We start from the raw sequence: 21,981 nt of genomic DNA, 5'->3' as shown, positions 1-21,981 counted from the left end.
GAAATCTTAAAGATATTTGACTACCATTTTGATTTAATTATAAATGTTCTGGTTGTATTTTGTTCCAATGTTTCTGTACTGTTCAAAAATGAAAACGCTTAATGCTTACATTTCATGGTTTCTAGTGCTGTGTATATATGAAGAGTTTGGTTCCAAAAATCATGTTTTTGTTATGATATCATGTTTTTATTTAGTCTTATGCTCGTAGTTAGCTGTATTTGGGAGTTTTTATGGCTTAAATCAAAACAAACCAACTGTAGTTTGATTGATATTAATTGGAATGCACATTAAGAAAACATGATTTTGGAAAGATTTTAAAAACCAAGTTATCTCATTTTGGAACCAAACTCTTCATATATATATATATATATATATATATATAAAAATAATATATGTGTGTATTACAAAATATACATAAAATATGTAAACTTACATTAATCAACCTCAGAACCTCATAGCGAATAAGACTTGAAATGAAATTGACCCATAAAAGAACGGCCTGCCAATCCCTTTACTCTCAAGAAGGCGGAGCTTTGAAAATTGTGAGGCCCTAATGAATCTCTGGCATGATGTGATTAGTGAGTGTGTTGCCTGGTTTAATTGAATTGTTGACCCCAGTGCACGCCACCCAGTCATCCTCACGAGCAGGTATAAAGTGATTGAAAAGCTTTCCTCAGAGGTCAAAGGGCGCAGCGTGTTTTGAAAGCCAGACACTATCCCAAGAGGCTCCTGAGGAATGATGCCGAGCTGTTGTTGTATTGTTTGCCGTCCGTACGGTGTGGTGAGCTCATCGCAGACCCTGATTAATCAGTTACATTAGAGAGAGAACCTGACCTCTCCCGCTTTCAATCTGCGATGATGCGTCCATCTGCGTAGACAACACAACAACTGATGCAATCCATTATTGTGCGTCAATCTAATTGATAAGGTAGTAAGAGTAAAAAGAAATGCTTTTGGCAGGATATGGAATATAAAGTAAATGGTATGAAGATGTATTCAAACAATTCAGTTGGCACAATAGCATTTAAGCTTAATGTTTCGTAGTGCAGATTATAAATCATAAAGACCCAGAGGCCTTTGTCATGCTATGATGAAGTGATTGTTAGTTCTTTGTCTTCATGTCTCTGAAGATTGCATTTCTGAATGTTAAGAACTATAACAGTGCAGCTCGCCATTGTTATTCCACTGCCTTCAACAAACAAAAAGACAGTGTTCCCAATCGTTGCTTTATTATTTGTACTTGTATTGTATAATTTGCGCTGTAGGTTTATAATGTTCAGCTTTTGCTCAATGGTAAGCATGTGATTTGGATATGCATGATATCCAGCCCACATTACATGTGTGTTCCTTAACTCCTACTGTACATTTCCCTTCTGTAACTCTCAATTGATTTTTGTTTTTAATGTTTTTTTGGGGTATCGTGTTTATGCAGACACATCTCTATAAATGACTGTAAGAATTGAACAGATCACAAGAAACTGTATTACATTCAAACCGTCATTGTTTGACAGGTTTTGTACTTGGTGTCTTGATCATGATACACATAACTGATGTTATTTTATCCAAATTTTTATTTAAGCGTGTCTTTTCCCATATTTACAGTTGAAATTTCTCATGTCTCAAGAACAATTTACAGGCATATGGATTTTTTATGTTCCTTATATTGTTGTGGCATTTACATAAATAAACATTGGTGAGAGGGGTGAGATTTTTATCAAATTATTTTTTGCAGGCATATTTGTCTCTGCATCAGCCCACTCATGGGAATGGAAGTGCTGGGAGATTCAGATGAGATATTTATTGCCTCGATTGTCTGGGTCTTAACACAAATGATAAAAGATTTATGTGCTATAGGACCAAAGGCATCGCCCCCTTTTTGTTTTGACTGTTTTTGCTTAAAACCAAAGGGGGAAATAATTTCTATTAGATGAAGTATTAAAATCGATCTGTGATATCACAGCTCACTGCCACAAATATTATGTTTTGTAACAATCTGAAATGCTTGAGAGGCTGTTAATTTAAAAAGTAGAGAAATGGTTCTGTGGGTGAAGGTGGAGAGCAGGTGTGTGCACAGCGAACCGGATTGTATCAATCATCACATATTGTACAGTACATGACATGTTATATGTAAAAATAACAATCAAAGGTCTGTAAATGCATATGGGCAATTCCATGCAAAGGTCAAACTTTCATGAGAGAAATTGGCTGTTTTCCTACAATATACAGTTTGTTCATAATTTATAGTATATGAACTACTGATATAAAATAATAGTAAGGGCTGGAAATTTGTGAATGTCGGCCTAACTCAAGAGGGTTTGGCATTCCACCTCAAAATTTAGGCTACACTGTGAAATCTAATAGTTGTCCTTACTTACAAATTATTTGTTAACTTTACTCAGTTGTCGAAATGTATACATTTTACTAGTTTTTATTAAGTTACGATTACTTGCAGGGGAAATAAAACAACTTACTTTTCGCCTTCAGTATTTTTTACTTAAATCAAGCAAGTAGCGGCATGCAAAGTAATTACTTTACTTCACCAGCGAGAGGCAGTGGAGAGCAGATCCTACATGAACGCAGAAAAGATTCCCAGCATGCTTTGCGCCAGACTAAATTAGGAGAGTACATTTAAAAAAACAGGATTATTTTATATGTTTTTAGTAAAGTTAAAGACTTGATAATGTTTAATGTTCACTTCTCTTAGATATTTCGAAGACTTTGACATATGTTTCAGTTTTGTGGTTACCACTGTTTAGAAGATAGGTGCATGTGATTAGGGTCTGTGAACCTCGTGTGTTTTTACCAATGAGCATAGTCTGTGCATACAGTTCTGAGATCAGTCTCCTCTTGCTCATTTTGTGTTGCACAAGTCAAGGTGTTTGATTTATGCATTTTAAGAATAATATTTATCTGAAGTAAAAAAAAAATATAGTGAACTTAAAATTCCAATGATGGATGCAATAAATCCAATGGAAATTCTTAATTTGGTAAAAATAGTTAATTCTGAGTACTCCAAACTAAGACAAGAGTGCATCTGAATTTACATTTTAAGTTACTTGAACTCAACAATACCATTTCACTTTACTTAGGTTTTTTAAGGCAATCGTTTTGCATGCTTTTTTTAAGTAAGATCAACTAATTAGATTTTACAGTGTACAGGATTTACATCTTTTATCCACAGCCTTCACATCTCACACATAAAGACATTTTTGAATGTGTGTTTTAAAAATATACCAAAATTTCCCAGCTAGAGTCCCCTAAAGGAATCTCGGACATTAACACCCAATTTTACATAGGTAGCTCTTTCTGTCAAGTTTGATATTTTCCATTCATAGAAACCACAATTTCCTTGTTTTTTTTTCTCAAACTGGAAATATTCACATGCAGTTTGTCTGTTTATAATAAAATGAAACAGGACCTACACAATTACAGGTCGCTTCCGGTGTCCGTTGTGCACGGCATCTGAGCGCGCTCGCGTTTGTATGTGCGCGAGCGCGCTCAACTGATTGGAGCGCAAACCCAGTGAGCAGCTGAGCTCGTGAGAGCCGCGCACCAGGATCATAGAGAGACCCGGTCCAGAAAACACGTTTCTAATCCTGGTAAAACGGACCTTTCTTCTGGACAAAATCATTCTGAAGGGATATATTTAACCTGAAGTCTAATCGGTGCGCATCTGTGAGGCGTCTGTGGGGAGGAAACATCGGGATTTGAGTCTGCTTTCAGTCAGGAGCTGATGAACTGAGGAGGATTTTATCCCGTTTTACTTCTGAGGAGAGAAAAGTCTCAGCCGATGCTCACGAACACAGAAAATAGAGAAACAACACAATCTAATGAGACACTAAAGAGTAAGTTGAGTTTTTAATGTCTCTATCACCTTTCAGGTGTGTCGCGATGTTACTGATATTGTTCGACATGTCAGGTGTCACTTGACATTCACTGAAACCTAATTACGCTTTTCACGTTAACGTTATTCCAAATGTGACTGTGTTACTTTCTATTCATTTTCGAGTAACATAACGTTATATATTTAAGATCAAATATGCGGACACTGATTTGGTTGCTTTAAATGGTTGATTTAATAAGCTCATCTTATCGAATAACAGCACCCGTCACATGATAAACTTGTAGATATTGCTGTTATATGCTTTTCCCGATAACGTTATATTTTTTTTACTATATTTAATGTGTAACATGAAAACTGTAATGTTAAGTATTCCCATGGCTGGTTGGTGATGCTGAGCGGTCAGTTTAGGAAGCCTGGATGAGAGAATCGAGGAGGATGTAGCGTTGAGTCATGGGGAGGTCTCATCTCTCCGTACTCATTAAAGAGAGACGGTGTCTTAAATCACATATTGACTTTATAAAGAATAATTTGCTTTCGCAAAAATGTCATGTCAACATATGTGTGCAGAACTCTGTTCATACATGTTCAGTGGACTGATCTAGTTTTTACCATAATTAAACATGTCTAACGCATATGCCATACAGTTAACAGTATACTGTTGGTGAATATTGTTTCCTGTTATTTGAAGATGTAATTCAGCATTACATTTACATACATATTTCCAGGATAGATAGATAGTTAGATATGCCAACTGTACAGTGTGTCACAGTTAACTTCAGTCAACTTGTCTTAAAAATGTATGGCTGTTAGATGAGATATTGTATTGTGTGTTTTTTGTCTTTAATGTGTTATGCCTGTCCACTTAGTTTTCATCTTTAATAAGCACCGGACCTCGGTTTATTTAGTACATCTGTTTTGATGCTTTGCTCCTTGCTGATGATTTCTGGCGGGTGATGGAGGCCTCCACAGTACACACAGAGCAAACATAGCTTCAGCTAATTAGCTGTTGGAGAGCTACACTTTCACTCGGTATATAGACAGCATCTCTCTCTCTCTCTCTCTCTCTCTCTCTCTCTCTCTCTCTCACCCTCTATCTCTATCTCTCTCTCTCACCCAGACACAAACTGGACACAGCAGCTCTGTCCATGCTCATTCAGGCTCTCCGTACTGATAAATGATGTGTAATTTCAGTAATGAGTGGGAGTGTAAACATATGCGGAGAAGGGTGGTTTTCCCCACCTTTATTTTAGATGTAGCATAGGTTCTCCACATGATGACGGAGGGATGCAGCTGGTAAAACCTCTTAATGGACAAGCGCGGCTATGCATTTATCATCTATCTCTCTGGTAACAAAATACATGACTTGTTGACATATATGGAAGTCAGTCTCTGTGTGAATTGGAAATATAAGTCACAAGGTCACATACAAACAGTGTTTACTTGCTGACTATCAGAAAACAGGGTCTCCTGGTTACAAATTCAATGGAAACTTTGACAATGGGATTATCAAATGGGTTGATATAATAATATAAATAATATTTCAAGTGTTTTGTATTGAAGTCTCCTCTGCGGTTAATCCGGCTCTGATTAATGATATGATTATCGGTCTTCGTGATATGAACAGCTTATTGGTCTCTGCCATTGTATTCTTTGAGAATAATTTTTTAATTTTACTGATTTGTATTGGCTTCATGCAAAATAACTGGTCGCAAAGAAAGGACTCCTATTGCCAGTGGCCCATCATGGTATAGTGTGCAGATTGACCAATCTGTGGACCAGTGGAGGTGCTCACATTTCATTCCTGCCAGCACACAATAACAGAGTGGCCATGGTTTTCAATTACCCTTTTGTTTGTTGTTCGACCAGAGTCTGGAAAGCAGTCCTTTTGTTTCATCCCAGCATAGATGAAGGGCCAGACTCAATCATCAGGCCTTATAGTGAGGAACAAAAGTCAGGCTGGTACAAACAAGCAAAGGGCTGCAATCTGTAACTAGTAAATTAGTCTTCAGTTCTAGCCATTAACATTTTAGAGGATTTATTGGAAGTGGATTGTTTAGTTCTAAACTGGCTAATTTTACTGCTCGGAAATCATTCAGGGTTAGGGAGATTTTTTTTAGTCGTCCACAAAACTAACCATTACTGCTTGTATTCTTCCATCAGCAATATTACAGTACTCCACAATTTCTTGTTTCATCATGTAGATTACTAATAAGGTTCTAGGAAGGCTTAAGATTTATGACGCACTCAATTACTGTGAATTTTTTTCCTGCGTATAAAGGGTTACTTCACTCAAAAATATATATTCTTTTATCATTTACATTTACTTACCTTCGAGTTGTTCCAAATCTGTATACATTTCTTTGTTCTGATGAACACATTGAAAGATGTTTGGAAGAATGCTTACAAGACAAATTTTTCCCCCCATTGACTACTATAGTAAGAAAAAATACAAATGTTGTCAAAAGTGCCCCAGAACGGTTCGCTGTCCTACATTCTTCAAATCTCTTCTTTAGTGTTCAACAGAACAAATCAATTACACTACATAGCAGTGAATGGGGGGCAAAATCTGTGTGGTTATAAGCATTCTTCCAAATATCTTTCTTTGTGTTTGTCTTTCATGCTGGAATCTGTAGGGGAAAAAAGGGGGCAAAAACAGGTTTTATCAGTTTGATTATCTCCACTGCTAGTCCCACGGCGGCTGTCCCAGAACCAGAGACCCCTAGGCCCCCTCATCTCCCAGATCCTCTGTGGCCCCCCAGCTCCACTGCTGCAGACACAGCGGCGTCCCTATGCCAGAACCTCCTATGCCCCCTGAGCTCTCAGATCCTCCATGGTTCCCCAGATTCCTGTGTTGGGAGCACTCGCTAGCCTCCAGGACGCCCATCAGTACTCTCACGGTTCGGTCTGTTTCCATGCCTGTTTTCTCCTGTGTTCCCCCATGGACTCCGTTTCCCATCACGCCCCATACTCCGGCACCTTCCACTCAAAAATAAACGTTTTGTCCTTTTTTTAATGTCTTGTTAAATTTCTGTGTATATATATTTTTTTAATTAAATATGTTTATTTAAGTGTTCTTGATAGATTTTTGCTTAACCACTTATAGACTGAGATATAATGTCCCTCATTGCAATTTCATTACAAAAGCACTTTGAGAGAAATTTTGTTCAAAGAGCTATTTGTTGTTATTGCAGTAACTGTACTTTATCTTATGACATGAAAGTGTTAAAGCAGCACTATGTAGTTTTTCAACCTCAAAATAATGACTCTAAAATTATTTCAGTGGAAGGATTGCTCTTAACTGGATGAATTCCACTGCCACTCCTACTTGAGTAGCTGCAGCAAGTTCTGTGTTCAGGTCGGTACACACAGCCCCGCCCATCCCCTGCTAGTGGTTTCCAAATGATGTTTCTGCATTTGCCGGTTTCATCAGCTTAGTCAACAAATTCACATGTATTGCGATGCCCCTGGGGAAGTTTAATCAGTGACATTATTTACGACACCAGTAACAGACAAATGCGCTTATCAACCACATGGGGGAACCAGTGAGCAAATGTTCCATAGTGTTGCTTTAAAACAGTTCAGATATTGGCCATCTATCTATCTACAGTATCTGTCTGCCTGTCTGTCTTCAGCCTTTTACAATTCTTCCCGTGAAACAGGAAACGTGTCACTCTTTTCTCTCTGCAGGGCCACTCTGCATATCATTTGTTGATCGACTGACTGGTGGAAAACACTGTCATCTCCTACTGTACCGCATAGAAACCAGGCAAGCCAGGCATTGGATCTAAACAGTATAAACATTTATTAAAAAAAAATAAAACAGGACAAAGAAAAACAAGGTAATCCAAAGACTGAGTACATGCAAAGGCAAAGATGAAACTCCACGTAAAACAAAGTTTGACAAATTACTAGGGGTGTGATGAGATCTTGTGGCAGAAGATCTCTCAAGACCAATCTGATCTACACGATATCCTCACGTAATTGACAAGATGTAGTGCTGGGCTCAAAATTGCAACCATTTTAATCGCATATGCTCCGTAAATTTAACAAGTACGACCTCAAAATATATTTGGGAGCATTATTGTAAGGGCGCATTATGTTGTGGTGCGAACTGTTTTCATTACTCTGCAGAACACGCTAATACCTGGACAAAGTATGTGCCTGCTGTGAGCTACAGTGACCTCCGCGGCCATTCATATTACAGACAACGTGATTTTCCATCCCGCAGCTCTCCTTTCCCACCATTTCTCAATGTGAACATGCACTGGACGGATGGTTTCAACTTTCGCGCACGTCTTTTGTGTCTGCAGCACCTTGTGCAAAAGCACTGGTGTTTAAGGGGAGCGCACAGGATGCTGCTGGACCACAAGTAGAATATAGCAATTGCTATATGTATGTTCACATTACGTTTTAGTAAATATATTCACAGGCAAACTCTTCAAAAACGGATCATCTGTCTCTTACATATGTGCAAGGTTAGCATAAACAATTCAGTCAGTAGGAAGGTGGATTGACAGTGGTGGACAGGAAGGTGGATTGACAGTGTGATTTGATCGCCACCTCTGCATATAGAGAAAACAACCACAGCTTGTTACTAAAAGCTCCACCTGTTAAGAAAACAAGGCATAATTTTTGTGCAATTAGGCCTACTGCCTGTCAGTTGAGTTTGTGACAAAACATTTTGCAGTGTTTACATATTATTTATTACTGAATAATATCGTTCATTAAAATAGAATTTTAATTCTTTTTATAAAATACAAGTTGATTTTTATTATGCCTACATTTTTAGCATTTTGTATTTTTAAGTTGAATAAGAGACTATTTTCCCCTATATATTTCTCGTTCGCGTGAACTCAGTCTCGTGACTCATCAAGTGTTTCGTAACACCCCTACAAATGTCCTTTCAAACCCAAGGGCTATATATACAAAGGGGTAACTAGCTAACAAGTCACACCTGCGGAGACAATCACAGGGGAACCTATGAACAAAATAATTACAAAGACCACATCACAATACAGGAAACAGGAACTCAAGAGGTACAAACTAAATGTCCACAAAAACTTACATGATCACCTGACACCTACAATGCCTCAGCAGACATATCTCTCCTCTGCTGTTTCCTTTAATAAAGAACACATTTCCTGCCTCAATTTTACTAAACTTTTCAGGGCATGTGGAGCAGAGAGATACAGGTAAAAAGGTTTATTTTTAGACTAACAGCAAGTGTGCTAACAAGGTTGTTGGCATAACGTGAAGATGGTAAAAAAGGTTTATAAAACATTTTCAAAGGTAACAAGTTGCTAGAAATGTGTTTTCTTTGCATTGTTTTTGTAGTTCTTGGTGTTTTGCTGCAATGACTGTAAATGTCAGTCATAAATATAAATGGATGTTATCTGCTTAATGTAATTTCAAAGCGTTTTCACAGGACAAATTTGGTAGCACGGTCGGAAAACACCCAAAACCACTATTTTGCAATGATGACAGTTATGCTTTTTGCCTATTTTACCAGAAAATGCTCCGGCGATTAGAGTCATCTGAGTTTTAGCTGATTCTAAATCCTGGTTTAACTGAAAAATTATTTCTCTGCGACTCTGGATGATGACAGCTGCTATTTCATCCTCTATGACTTTTGCTCATTAGAGCTCCCAACTAATAATGAAAGAGTCAACGTTTGTATAAGTCTATTGGATATGTGTGCTTTTGGAAAAGCCCTGTGGTAGACGAGACACGTAACATTGTTTTTGTATGCATCAAGTTCACATTGCAATATGACGTGTGTTGGGCCAGTGTGGCCGACAGTGTGTGTTATCTTCGATGTATTGATGCTTTTTAACAAACTTTATATTCTGCTGTTACCTTGGTTAGATGTGAGAGTTAATGAACATTCTTTAAATTAACATTAATCTCTTGGTTAAATTTATGATGGAGTAATGCCACGTTTCTAGGCGCTCTGACCGATTCGGTTACGCATGTAAGATCGCATGTGTTTTATGAGCTGTGTCATGTGAAGGCGATCTGCAAGTGACCAGACGCTCTGTCTTTTATGTGGGTTTTATGGAGCCTTGTGCAGACGGTGAACAGATAGCTGTTAGATTGTGACTGCTATAATAGGGCTCAGGACAAAGTGGCCCATCTCTGGCCTTGACACGCTCTGGGGATTGAAACTCAAGAGTGTATATATATCAAGCCACTGCTGGTTAATAAAATATTCCATCATATGTGTCAGCAGGTAAGCGTTTGTGCTTCACTCTGAAGAGGCCATCTTTGATAACCCAGAGCTGTCTTAAGCTAACAAGGCGATTGTTTCATTAGATGTTATGATCACAGATCATATATTTACAGTGCTTACAGCATCTTAACAATCTGTCCAATTAAAACGGAGCAAGTAACAAACCAGGGACTAGATGTAATTAAGGCTGGGCAATATGAAAACTACAATAATGAAAACTCTGTCACGACCACTACTGTCAAAGATTTAAACAATAGCAATATAAGGTTGGCGGAATTAAACTTTTCTGGACAATTTCTCCACCTGTCCATGCAGCCCACCTATGGAACCAGAACAGTAATTACATTTACATTTACGCATTTTGCATTTATGCTTTTATCAAAAGCGACTTACATTGCAATGTCCTATACATTTTTAGACATAGTTATGTCCAATCCCCTGGGATCGAACCCACGACCTTGCGTTGTTGATGCAATGCTCTTACCACTGAGCTACAAGAAAACTATTAAAGGAGAATTATTTTAAAAGCAGAGATGCCTGAAATGATAGTGATATGACATAAAGAGAATTCATACCTGTCAGAAGGGAAAATATCATAGAAATGGATACGATAAAATTAAATGGGACCTGGTAGATGCAGTTGGATGTGGAGGAGTTGGGGAAGAGGGGTGGATTTTTGAGCGTGGCGCGGCTGAACAGCTGTAGAGGCAACCCTAAGAAGGCAGAACTAGGACACAAGAACATTTAACTATTAGTATGTGTTGTATCACTATTGGTTGACAGTGATTAGCTGCACCTGTTGAGATCAGCTGAGCAAGCTTGACTAATGTGCCTGCGAGAACTGACCCTTTACGCTTGATATATAATCAATATTACAAGATAGTAATTCTTGCTGAAAATTTAAGCCTGAAATCTTGTATATAAGATAGTTATGTAGTTATCTATTATTACATTTAAAGGATTTAAATTAAGTTTTTGAGCTTGGTTAGGGATAGGGGTACGCGATAATAAAAAAAAATGCAAAAGATTTGCGGTAGTCCGCAAATTTTTGCGCAGCTTGTCAGTGAAGTATGCTTAAATGCTGCTGCGTCTGAAAGCTAGGGGGAGCTCTCACACAAAAACTCCAAATAAACGCCACAGAAGATGTACCTTACACACGCGTAGCTCCAGGAAATATGTATGAGCCTCTCTCTATCACTGTTCTTCAAGCCTCCTCTAGTATTTTCATGACAATAAAGTATATTTATTATGACGTTGTTTGACGGGTATTGTTTTTTCAAATGCACATTATAAGCGACTCGCACTGCTTTTAGATCAAGCAGCATTTCCTATTGATGATTTGTCCATGCTTCATGGACAAATTGTGCATTAAACATAATCGCCGACTTTCAAATGTCATAATCCATATTTGAAGGGGTTGGTTCCAAAATGAGATAACTAAAAAAATCATGTTTTTTATCGTGCATTCCAATTAATATCAATCAAACTGCAGTTTGTTTTGATTTAAGCCATAATAACTCAAACAATACAGCTAACTAACACAATAAAAACATAATAACATCATAAAAAACTTGATTTAGAACCAAACTCTTCATTTGGTGTTAATTGGGACTTATCATGCAGCCCTAGTTTGGGTTCTTTCACATTCAGCTGGATATGCTGAAGTATAACGGTGTACTATGTACCTGTTGACAGATTTCTGCCAGTTTCTATATCTTCATTTATAAATCATTATCGTTTGTGATCAAATATGTATTAGTTCATGAGAAAACTGACATTGAGAATAAGGAGGCTCTCACTTTATCCCCTCATGTTCTGCAGAACCCTAAAACCGCCCACAGCTGAGTGTTGTGAGCAGTGATGAAAGAAGCGAGTGATTCATGAGTTCACCTGACTGACTCTCTCTTAGCGACACGAGGGACTGCAGGCATTATCAGTAGTAAATAGCTCTGAAAACGCTTCGGCCAGGACAGGCCGTGTGGCGTGTGATTTATTGGCCATGATGCTGCAAATAGTTAGTCGTGTTACCAGAGGGATATAAGCATTTTCATGGCCACAGTTCAACTTTATTTCAGATATAAATTCTGGGAGATGTGGGAAAGGAAAAAGGCACAGTGAATTTATGACAAGAGAGATGATGTTTGTGAGCAGCCAGCAAGAAACTATGTTTTAACAAACCAAGGACGAGGATGAACCAGCGTTTTGTTCTCTTATCTTGCATTTTGTTGAGATGTTTTTCTTGAGCAGAGAAACCGAAACATTTGCCAATGCAATGTTAAAATAACATGGTTTAAAATGAAAGCTAAGATTCATTAAGCTAAAAGTTAGAATTTCAGAAAAACAAGTTTATCAGCGCATGTGTTTTTGATGTTACTGTTTGAGATGTTTGATGCACCGGGAACTATTTGCATTTGAACTTGACACACCGTCGGCATGTAAATGCCAAAACAATGGTGAAGAAGCACCATGTTGTTAGGAATGATCAGCGTGCTGTGAATGAAAACATCACTCTTGACTATGTGGTCCATCTCTCTCTCTCTTCCCTCCTCTGCTCATTAATGCTTAGAAACTGTAATCAATGTATGTGATTGATCTCCTTCTGCACAGCTGGCTGGACAGGATTACATTTCCCTTACACTTTACTGCATATCTCAAGGGGCAGGAAACATTTACCTCACATTAGACATGGACATGATGATCCTGTTTACTGGCTGACTGAAGCTTTGTATTAATTATTTACATCACATTGTGGAACAAAACATATTATCAGCAAATGGTTAGGTGTGTAGCTTCATTTCATAAATCGACATGAGCCACCTTTCTGGGTATGCCATTTTGTTCTTTAATTTTTACCTTGAAATGTACTTTTTTATATGGTAAGTGTTTTAAATTGAGATTATTAGATTTAATAGGAGGTCGGACCACCCGTCCCGCTTTGCGTTGTTCCGGACAGCTTTTTTACCCCTAGTCCTGCGGGTCACATACTGAGAAAATATCCCGCATTTTCATCAGTCTATTGGTTTTTAGTTGTCACATTAAGAAACGTTCTTTAAATCAAAAGGCACATGAGACGGTTGTTTACGCCATTGTTTATTTAACTATTTAACAGTGTTGTATCAAAGCAGTCCGATGCACACCAGTGTACAACAAGCTCATAAAAACGCAACTATGTTTTAAAGGCTTACTTTCATCCAATGTATGAGAAGACGGCAGTCATCAAGAGGCTGTGCCTGTCAGTATATCGGGTGGTGATCCTCCCATGTCAACTTGCCGGATAGAAACTCACTAAAACATTATAAACGGTGTCCCTTTGTAACAGTGTTTAGCCTATAGGTTGTGGTTGGCGTACGAAAATATCAAATGATTTTTACCAGGTAAAAGGTAGAAAAAATAATAAAGGTTTTTATTCTGTTATTATATCCCTACCTTTCAGTGGTGTCCCACATTGTCCCACACAAACAGATTACCTGTCCCACATTTGGTTTGTTGTTTGGTGGTCATCCTAGATTAGAGTGAATGTTCATCCTTAGCTGTTAAAGATTTAACAGTTTATATCCCATTTGACAAACTTTAAATAGAGTCATTTCTTACACTGGTCTTTTTATATCTATAAATGCAGTTGTCACAGATGTTTTAAATGCTTCAAATTGTTAGACAGATTTTGCTATGTATTATGAAGTTATTTTACAGCAGTTCCCAGAGAGCTTCGGTTGTGCTGAATACTGATTGTATTTAGTTTCTATGGTTTTCCTTTGTACTGATGAAATGCACTTGTGAAATATGTCTGGTTAGACAGCTAGGTATCATGGGAAATACATAGGAACAGTAAATGGTAATTGGCCCCTTTGAAATTCATGTCGACCAAACTGTAAGCCTGATTGTTTTATCATTTATTTTTATATTCTTTATAGGTCAGGGGTTCAGTTCTCAGGAATATATAGGCCTACTGATAAAATATGTTCCTTGCACTACAAGTTGCATTCGATAAATTCAAATGTAAAAAATGTCATGTTCACCTGTATTGCTATTTTACTTTTTATTTGCTACTAATATTTAAATGTTCATACTATGAAATCACTTGTGCATGGCTGGCTGCAATTTTCACACCATCCGATTTTTATTTTTAACAGAGATTCTACCAAGGCAGAATGTAACACTATACCTCTTGCTGCAGTTTTGAAATCTGCATAGAACAAATTCATTTTTTTCCCAGGCTCTAAGTTGTTTACAATCAAGAGCAGACATAACATTTTACAACAATAAAAAGATGCATTGACAAACACCACACAACAAACAGATAGATGCCATTTTAACCTAAATCACTGTTTTGCACTTTGGCTGTAACCACCAGCCAAGCGAATACAAAAGAGAGCAAGGACCTATTGTAAGCACTGGAATCAATTTCCCACCATGGCAAAACATCCTGCAACATGCCTGTCTGTATGAGAAACTGTAAAAGCAGGCATAAAGCACATGATCATCTTTCTAAATAAAAGACCGTAGGATTCAACAGTGATCCGAATTGTTGAAAAAAGAGCTGTTGCTATTCACTGCTGTAATTGAATTACAAGAAATTGAACAAGAAATCAGATCTATCTTTTATAGACTGCCAAAAGCAGAAAAGAGAAGACAATTGATAGCTGTGGGGAAACTGGAACTGGAATCACATAAACTTAAATTTGGCATTTCGTGTCAGGGACGTTACATTTTTTGGGTAAAATTTGATGCAAAGCTCCTCACAGTTTAACAAAAACTTTACAGTACAAGATGATTACAGTATAAGATTCATTGATGAGCAGTCAAAATTCAATATAACAGTTCTCTGAATATAATTAATACAAGAAATATTCAGCTTTGATTTGTTTGTTTTGATGCAGTGTGAAAAATACATAATTGCAATGGCCTATTTTGTGCAAGTGAGGCGAGTTAGCGCTGTTGCATGAATATGCATTAAAAGCATCACCAAGGTACAACAATTTTAATTGATTTACAGCTTTATAGTTTATAATGTTTGTACTTGATTTAGTTTGCTGTAAAAACAAAATGCGACTTGATGTGATCTTTGTGTTTTTTCTTTCCATTATCTTATACCGGAATCTTCTTATACTGTAACTGTAAAGTTTTTGTTAAACCGTTTATTCATCATGATGAGCTTTGCATTTAGTTTTACCCAAAAAAATTAGAATTCTCTCATCGCACTGCTATGATGTGTCTGTTTGTTATTAATATTGTAGCGTCACACACATTTCGTGTATTTTTGTCAGGCAGACAGCAATATCGCAAGATTCTTGTGAAGTTGCATCTTGCTGGAACTTGATGTAAGAATAATTAAATATTTTGTACACTCAGGGCTTCGTATCGTGTGGGCTTTGTGTCTTCGTATGTTAAGTCTTGTCACAATTTACACTGTGAAACTGAAACTGTGTCATCATAGAGCATCCATGGAGTGCTGCATTAAAGCCTAATTTCCACAAACCACAGGTTCTTTTGTACCTTGACATGTTGTGCTACAATGTTTGAGATCAAACTCCATATACAGCAACGAATGCTCAAAATAACCTCTGATACATGGAGAGAAACAAATATTTCCCTTAGTCCAATATGACCTGTTATCAGTGTCTAAAATTGGCAGAGAAATGCTATATTGGTTTGTTCAATATGATGTCATGAGTCACCTATCTAACAGGACACGCTCTAGCTCTTGCCCTCCCCGCTTCCTTAAAAAAAATAGTTTACTCCAATGTTATTATTTATTACATTCGTGTTTCAGTTTGTGTCAGAGACCTTAATCACTGTCAGCATTTGAGCACCGTACCAATCGCAGACATGTTTGAGTTTTCCACCCTGTGCCCATGAGGGGAAGTGGCCTGCTGGGTCTGGCTTCGCTCAGTTTCAGTGCAATCTGCTAGCGCTGTGGGCGGTGTGCCCGTACACTGACGGAACTGCTTCTGTTATCGAAGAGGCTCCGGTTTTGTAAGCCATGTTGGTTAAGTGCTTTTGCGCTTTGCAGTGTTTCTTATTTGTATCGTTGTACAGAACATCACGACAGTGTAAATGTTTTATTAAGCAAAATGAAACTCAAGGGAATCTAATGATCCCCGAGTTTTTCCTTACCACACATATGTTGTGATGTCAGCCATGTGCTGCTGCCCCCCGCTGGTGTATTTCCTGAGTGATTGCGAGTGGGTGTTGTTGCCAGTGGTGTGTGTTACATATAGTTTGAGAAATGCAGGGAAAGTGAAGAAAAGCAGCCACAGCTTCTTTCTAAACGGCTCATTCATGACTTTATACCTTTTGTACAGTGGTCTAGCACAACCCAAGTAACAGTTGCCCTTGACTGTACCAATTCAACACAAAATTACTTTTAAGTTAAGAGAAATTTTGCAGATTTTGGAAGCTGTTGTGTGGTTTACTGGCATTTCCTTTCATTCGTAGGATTGTCTTTAGGCTATGCTCGCTGTTGGTCAGTGAATTTCCATTTGTGAATTGTGAAAAATCTCTTGACTTAATTTCGTACATAATAAGTAGTTCGTTTCTAAAATGAGTATACATTTTTGTAGTTTTTCGCTCCTTGAAAAATATTTTTGGACCAAATATTATTTTGTAAGTGTGTACCAAAACTATGTCTGCCAGGCAGTGTGATACATCAGTGTGTCCATTAAGGGGCTTTTTGGACTTTTATGAGTGTTTAAATATATGAATTCACATTAGTCCCAGACATACAAAGAAATCTGCCCTAGCATTCTCTATTAAATGAAAAAAAATCTTATTACAAGTCTGACTAAATGAAAGAATGGAATGTCATTGGTCAAAATGTGTCCCAGGTTTTCAATTTAAAGTGTTGATGTATACCTTTTGAAGCTTATTATTATAGATATTCTGTCCAGTTCACATCATTTAACCATCCTCATACTGGCAAATGAATATAGATAAAAAGGAATAAGTTGCAAAACCAAAGCTGTCATCTACCTCATGTCCTTGTGGAAAGTCAGATGAAAGAGAAACAGAACAAAGGGGAATTTTGGAACATGATGGTTATAATATGTAAAAAATGTAATCATCCAGTATCTGCATACTTTGTGAAATCTGATCTCTTCTTTTTGTTAAATAGGACTTAAGAAAGAATCTTTACCTAAAAGATGTGGGAACTTCGATAAACTTCTATTGCAAAAACATAAACTAAAAACCATAGTAATATATGTAGATTTTGAGCTGAGCTGTTTTTATTAAATGGTCAGATTCACTCTATTTATTATTTCAGTCTATTTGTGATCTTTCTTTTGTTGGTGTTTATTGTCTCTTACTCTTTTTTTGACACCCGTATATGTACAGTTGTTGTAATAAGGCTGTGGAACAATGATTATGATGTAATGATTTTCACCTTCAAGCAATAGTTTCCTTTATTTATAACTTTCCCCATTTGGTATGAGACGTACCTCGACTAATACAAGTTGGTTATGAATTAAATGAAGTGACTGTGCAGTTGTTATCATAGACATTCAGACCACAAGACGGCCCATGTTCTCTCTGACTTCACACAGATACCCATAAAACACAGTTTATCTTTTGTCCCTAAAACAGATTACAGGATGGATCGTTTTGAATTTGCTGTACATATATTATGTAAGAAACCATAGGGATCCACATTCTCTAACACTGAGTTTTAATGCCTTTTATTCCTTTATCAAGCATTCCAGTAAACAAAACAATAAAATTGCCATTAGGTTTTTTAAGCAGACAATCTGTTGATTATTTAGCATTAACCTAAGTATCTGTAAAATCGTGATGCAATTTTTTCACTCCTGACTAGCCATGTGCAGTAAAGTAACATTTTATGTGATGTTGGTAAATAGAGATTACAGCACGCTCCATCAGATTAAAGAGCAGAAGCGGCAGCCGTTAATGAGTTCGCGTGAAGCTCTTCAACCTCGGGCCATGAACTCTGCCGAGGCCGATTTGGTGCAATTAGAAAATTGTCGTCTTATTAGAGCCAACGTAAGAAATCATAAACAATTAGCGCCTTTCCCTGCTTTGTGCCGAGAGGTCGATGATCATGTTAATTCTCTCCTTCTCGCATTCGGTTTACTTTCTCCTACTTTTGCGATACTTAACACCCGAGAACTGATCACATTTCCAGGAAGTCTGTGCAACCCCGATGAAATTTCTCTCCCACACTCCCATGGAATGTGAACACTAATTGATTTGTTGACTAGCGAGTCTGTAATGCTGTCCTTCGCTTTCTCTCACCACACATGAGGTCATGTTTGATTTCTAACTGGTGTTTCCTCATGCGTCTATGTATTTCATCACTTCCCCAAGACGCACCTGCTGAATGATGCCCACATGAAAGAAACGCCAGGGCATGGAAGACATACAAACATCCAGAACTCTAATCTCTTAACACTGCCCTAAAACTAAATATGCTAATGAGTGTGTTTATAATAGTGGCACGGAGGCTGTTTAGATCGGGAATAGGCATGCCACCGTGTGTTTAGCCAGTTATTTTTGTTTTGTTTTATGGGATGACATTGACTTTGTCTGTTTTCTCGGCCTACTGTCTTGTACCTTACACATCGGTAGGACAGTCACGAGTGCCCAAAAGCAAAAATGGAAGGATGCTGTCTGCAAACTCACAGGGGTCGCGCACCAGCCGTGCATCTGCTATTGAGATGAATGGAAATGTTAATGCACGGCTCTCAGCAGGTTTTATAGACCTCCTTGGCTTAAGTTTACATCACAGCTTGTAGCATGGATAAAAGCAGATTCGCCTTCGCCGGCCAGAACAGGATGTTGAATAAGAAAAAATTAACTTGTGTTGGTTTATGTAGTAAGGGTCACATCTATTTCAGCCAAGATCCCAATATGGTGCTTGTGTGATGAAGCGTAGTCAACGTTAGCATACGCAAGCCATAAGTAGAAGAAAATTCGAAGGTTGTTTAGTTTGTGCATTGTCTTTATTTCTGGAGGAACATACGGTGTCTTTGCAGGACAGCTGGAGGAAAGGGATGCTAGGATACGTAAGCCTGCCGCCTGTCTGTGAGTGTTTCCCATGTGTGTGGGAAGAACGTGATTGGTTGGCTCCGGGGGTGAAGAGCACATTAAGAACCCTGTAATCCTACCGTGATGGTCCATAAGGCAGATGGACAAAATCTCACGACACATCCTATTTATTTCATTTAGGAATTAATTGTTTTATTTCAAGACCACAATCCGACCGGCGCTAGTTAATAGGCTCATGATGGCTAGAGATAGATTTTATAAGTCTTGACAGATGTAAGTGAGGCTACAATTCTTGGTGTATAGAAAGGTCCTTTCATCTGTATTTAATGCAGATCTTTCAAGATTTGTAACTGCGGGAGACAGAACATGGGCTATACTGTATAGCTTTAGATTTACTCTCTGTAGGAAACTAAAGACCCCTCTGTAGTGCTGTAGACGGAGAAATGTTCTCTGTTTCTGCAGCACGTCTGACTTTCTCTGTACCTCCACACTGAGAACTCTGAACTGTTTAAGTATCTCACGAGAGTCATAATGGAAGAAAATAATACTTCCAGGGTTTGTTTTGTAACAGTTGGTTTTTATTATCTGCTAGAGGACAGTGACATGCGTGAAACATCTGGGCATGCAGTGTTAGGTGAGGTGTAATGAATCCAGTCTCTTCTTTTTGTGCAGTACTGCGGTGCAGTTGTAACATGGCTGTGCTCTCCTCACATCAGGACTATATTAATGTGAGAGATAAATGTGCGCTGAGCTGCCTGCAGGATAAACTAGTGGAGAGAAGATCCCACAAGGAGACAGAAAATTCCTCAAACCACACAGAAAGATTTGTATTTTATTATGAAGTTAATTTCAGATAAAGCATGGATGTACCCTGAATCTGTAATGATATTCTTTTTTCATATCGGTAACACTTTATATTAACTTTCATTATTAAGTCACTAGAAAACAATATAAAATGCACATCCAGTTTATTCAAATATAACAATTATTTAAACTGAGTTTCTTGACATTTGACTGCTTTAGTGAGTAATGATCCATTATGCATTATGTTAGTTAAATTGTTAGTTAATGTTATTAATGAATGTTATGTTAGCTTCTTTTTAATCATAATTAAAAAGCATTGCTCTTTGCAATTCAGTACAAGAAAAAAATCAATAAATATTTTTCATATGACAAAATAGTCCCACCCCGAAAATGTAAAACTGATATTGATAACTCGGACAGCATGGTTTTACTAAAGTGCTTTAACAAAAAAACATTATGAGATCCCCGAATTCCAAAACATCATTATTTTTTCAACCGATGAACACAGAAATATATTTGTAAGAATGCTTGTAACTCAACAGTTTTTTGGCACCATTGACTACCATAGTAGGAAAAATGACCATTGTAGTAGAAAGTGCCCCAGAACTGTTTGCTTTCCTACTTTCTTCTAAATATCTTCTTTTGTGTTCAATAGAACACAGACATTTAAAAAGCAATTTTCCTACTTTGGTTGTCAATTGTGGCCAAGAATTGTTCGGCTACAAGCATTCTTCCAAATATCTTTCTCTGTGTTCCTCAGAACAAAGAAATATATACAGATTTGAAACAATTTGAGGGTGAGTGAATAAAGACAGAATTTTGGGGGCAACTGTTGCTTTAACATTTTGTTTAAGGAGCCAACAATAAGATATGTTTACAAATAGGAAGTAGGAGTTGAAGCTATAAATACAGTTAATCTTACATGCAGACATACATATGAAACATCAATGAAAACATTGTACGTATACATTCCGTGTAGTACTTCTAAGAATTGACTTCAGTTGGTAGGAAGGTTTGTCAGAAGTCAATCGAAATGTCACTGAGAGTGAACTGATGTACATATGTACATCTTATACAGTATATACTCTTGGGGTGTACATACAAATGTTTAATTCTCAAGGAGACATAAGAAGCTGAATGCATCGAGTCAACGCTGAACCTGGTAGTGCAGAGATGAAAGCGAGTTGGGCAAAGCTTGCGAACCCTGTTATTACAGCTAATTGGCCATGCTGTTTGCTGGAGGGTCCGTCACAGTTTGACACATTGGAGGACAGGTTTCCTACAGCCCTCTGCTAGACTGAAAGAGGAACATTTCCCTGTCCCACTGCCCTCGATCCGGTCCACACCCTACTCTTTCCCTTATTTATTGTGCTCTTCCGTCTCCAGGTGTGTTATTATGAAAGGCCCATGTTATTGTTAGGAAGTTGTGTTATTTGATCGTAGTGAAAGTGGCGACAGGTCATTAGTCAGCCAGGCTTCTGTGTGGCATCACCAAGCACGTACATGGAAGGAGATGAAGAATAGACCCAAATGTAAGGTCACACTATATATTTCTTTTATAGATAAAGGAAAAGGACTTGTGTTATTTGTGATAGGTATCAGGGCTTGGAAGTTAATACAATTTTCAGAATAGCATTACGTCAACTGTTTAATTAACTTTGTGTAGTGAATGTTTTATTAAATTTTGCCATTTTTTTTTGCATAGACTGTTTTTGTCATTCATGTTTTTAAAACAAGCTCACTGAACACATGCGGTTGGGGATAAAGGTTTATTTTTTCATCCCTACTGTATAGTGCCTCTTACCTTTTCTAGTCAATGAGCTTCTCAAAATTATATTAGAATATTATTACATTCTGCAGGAGAATTATAATAACTACAGCACAGCGGCTGTGACATTACAAGGTTAAAGTTCGAGAGGGCCGGATGCACCAAAGATTAGACAAACACACCACAAGAAATATAATGAGATCAACAGCTTGTTATTGACATGCTCAGTATGTATGATTGATGTTGAACTCCATACTAATGACAATTTAAAAGATTATCATTAATATCCTCATCCTGATACATGGAAATGGAAGATGTATATGTATGGGTAGCGAA

The 21,981-nt window shown here is 37.6% G+C and overlaps 1 protein-coding gene across 14 annotated transcripts in view; it reads left to right on the top strand.

Moving 5' to 3' along the window:
- The first annotated feature begins 3,518 nt into the window (after positions 1 to 3,518).
- ptprfa (protein tyrosine phosphatase receptor type Fa) overlaps positions 3,519 to 21,981 on the top strand; it is a 167,804-nt gene continuing 149,341 nt past the window's right edge. For all 14 annotated transcript variants that reach the window (XM_056750937.1, XM_056750946.1, XM_056750949.1 and 11 more), the window contains exon 1: positions 3,519 to 3,845. The gene's annotated coding sequence lies outside the window, so the exon portion shown is untranslated. The remainder of the gene's footprint in view (positions 3,846 to 21,981) is intronic.

Source organism: Triplophysa dalaica, chromosome 6, assembly GCF_015846415.1.
Source record: "Triplophysa dalaica isolate WHDGS20190420 chromosome 6, ASM1584641v1, whole genome shotgun sequence".
NCBI classification, from domain to species: domain Eukaryota; kingdom Metazoa; phylum Chordata; class Actinopteri; order Cypriniformes; family Nemacheilidae; genus Triplophysa; species Triplophysa dalaica.
Note: the sequence above shows the minus strand (reverse complement) of the source record. Positions and strands in the feature narration are given on the sequence as shown.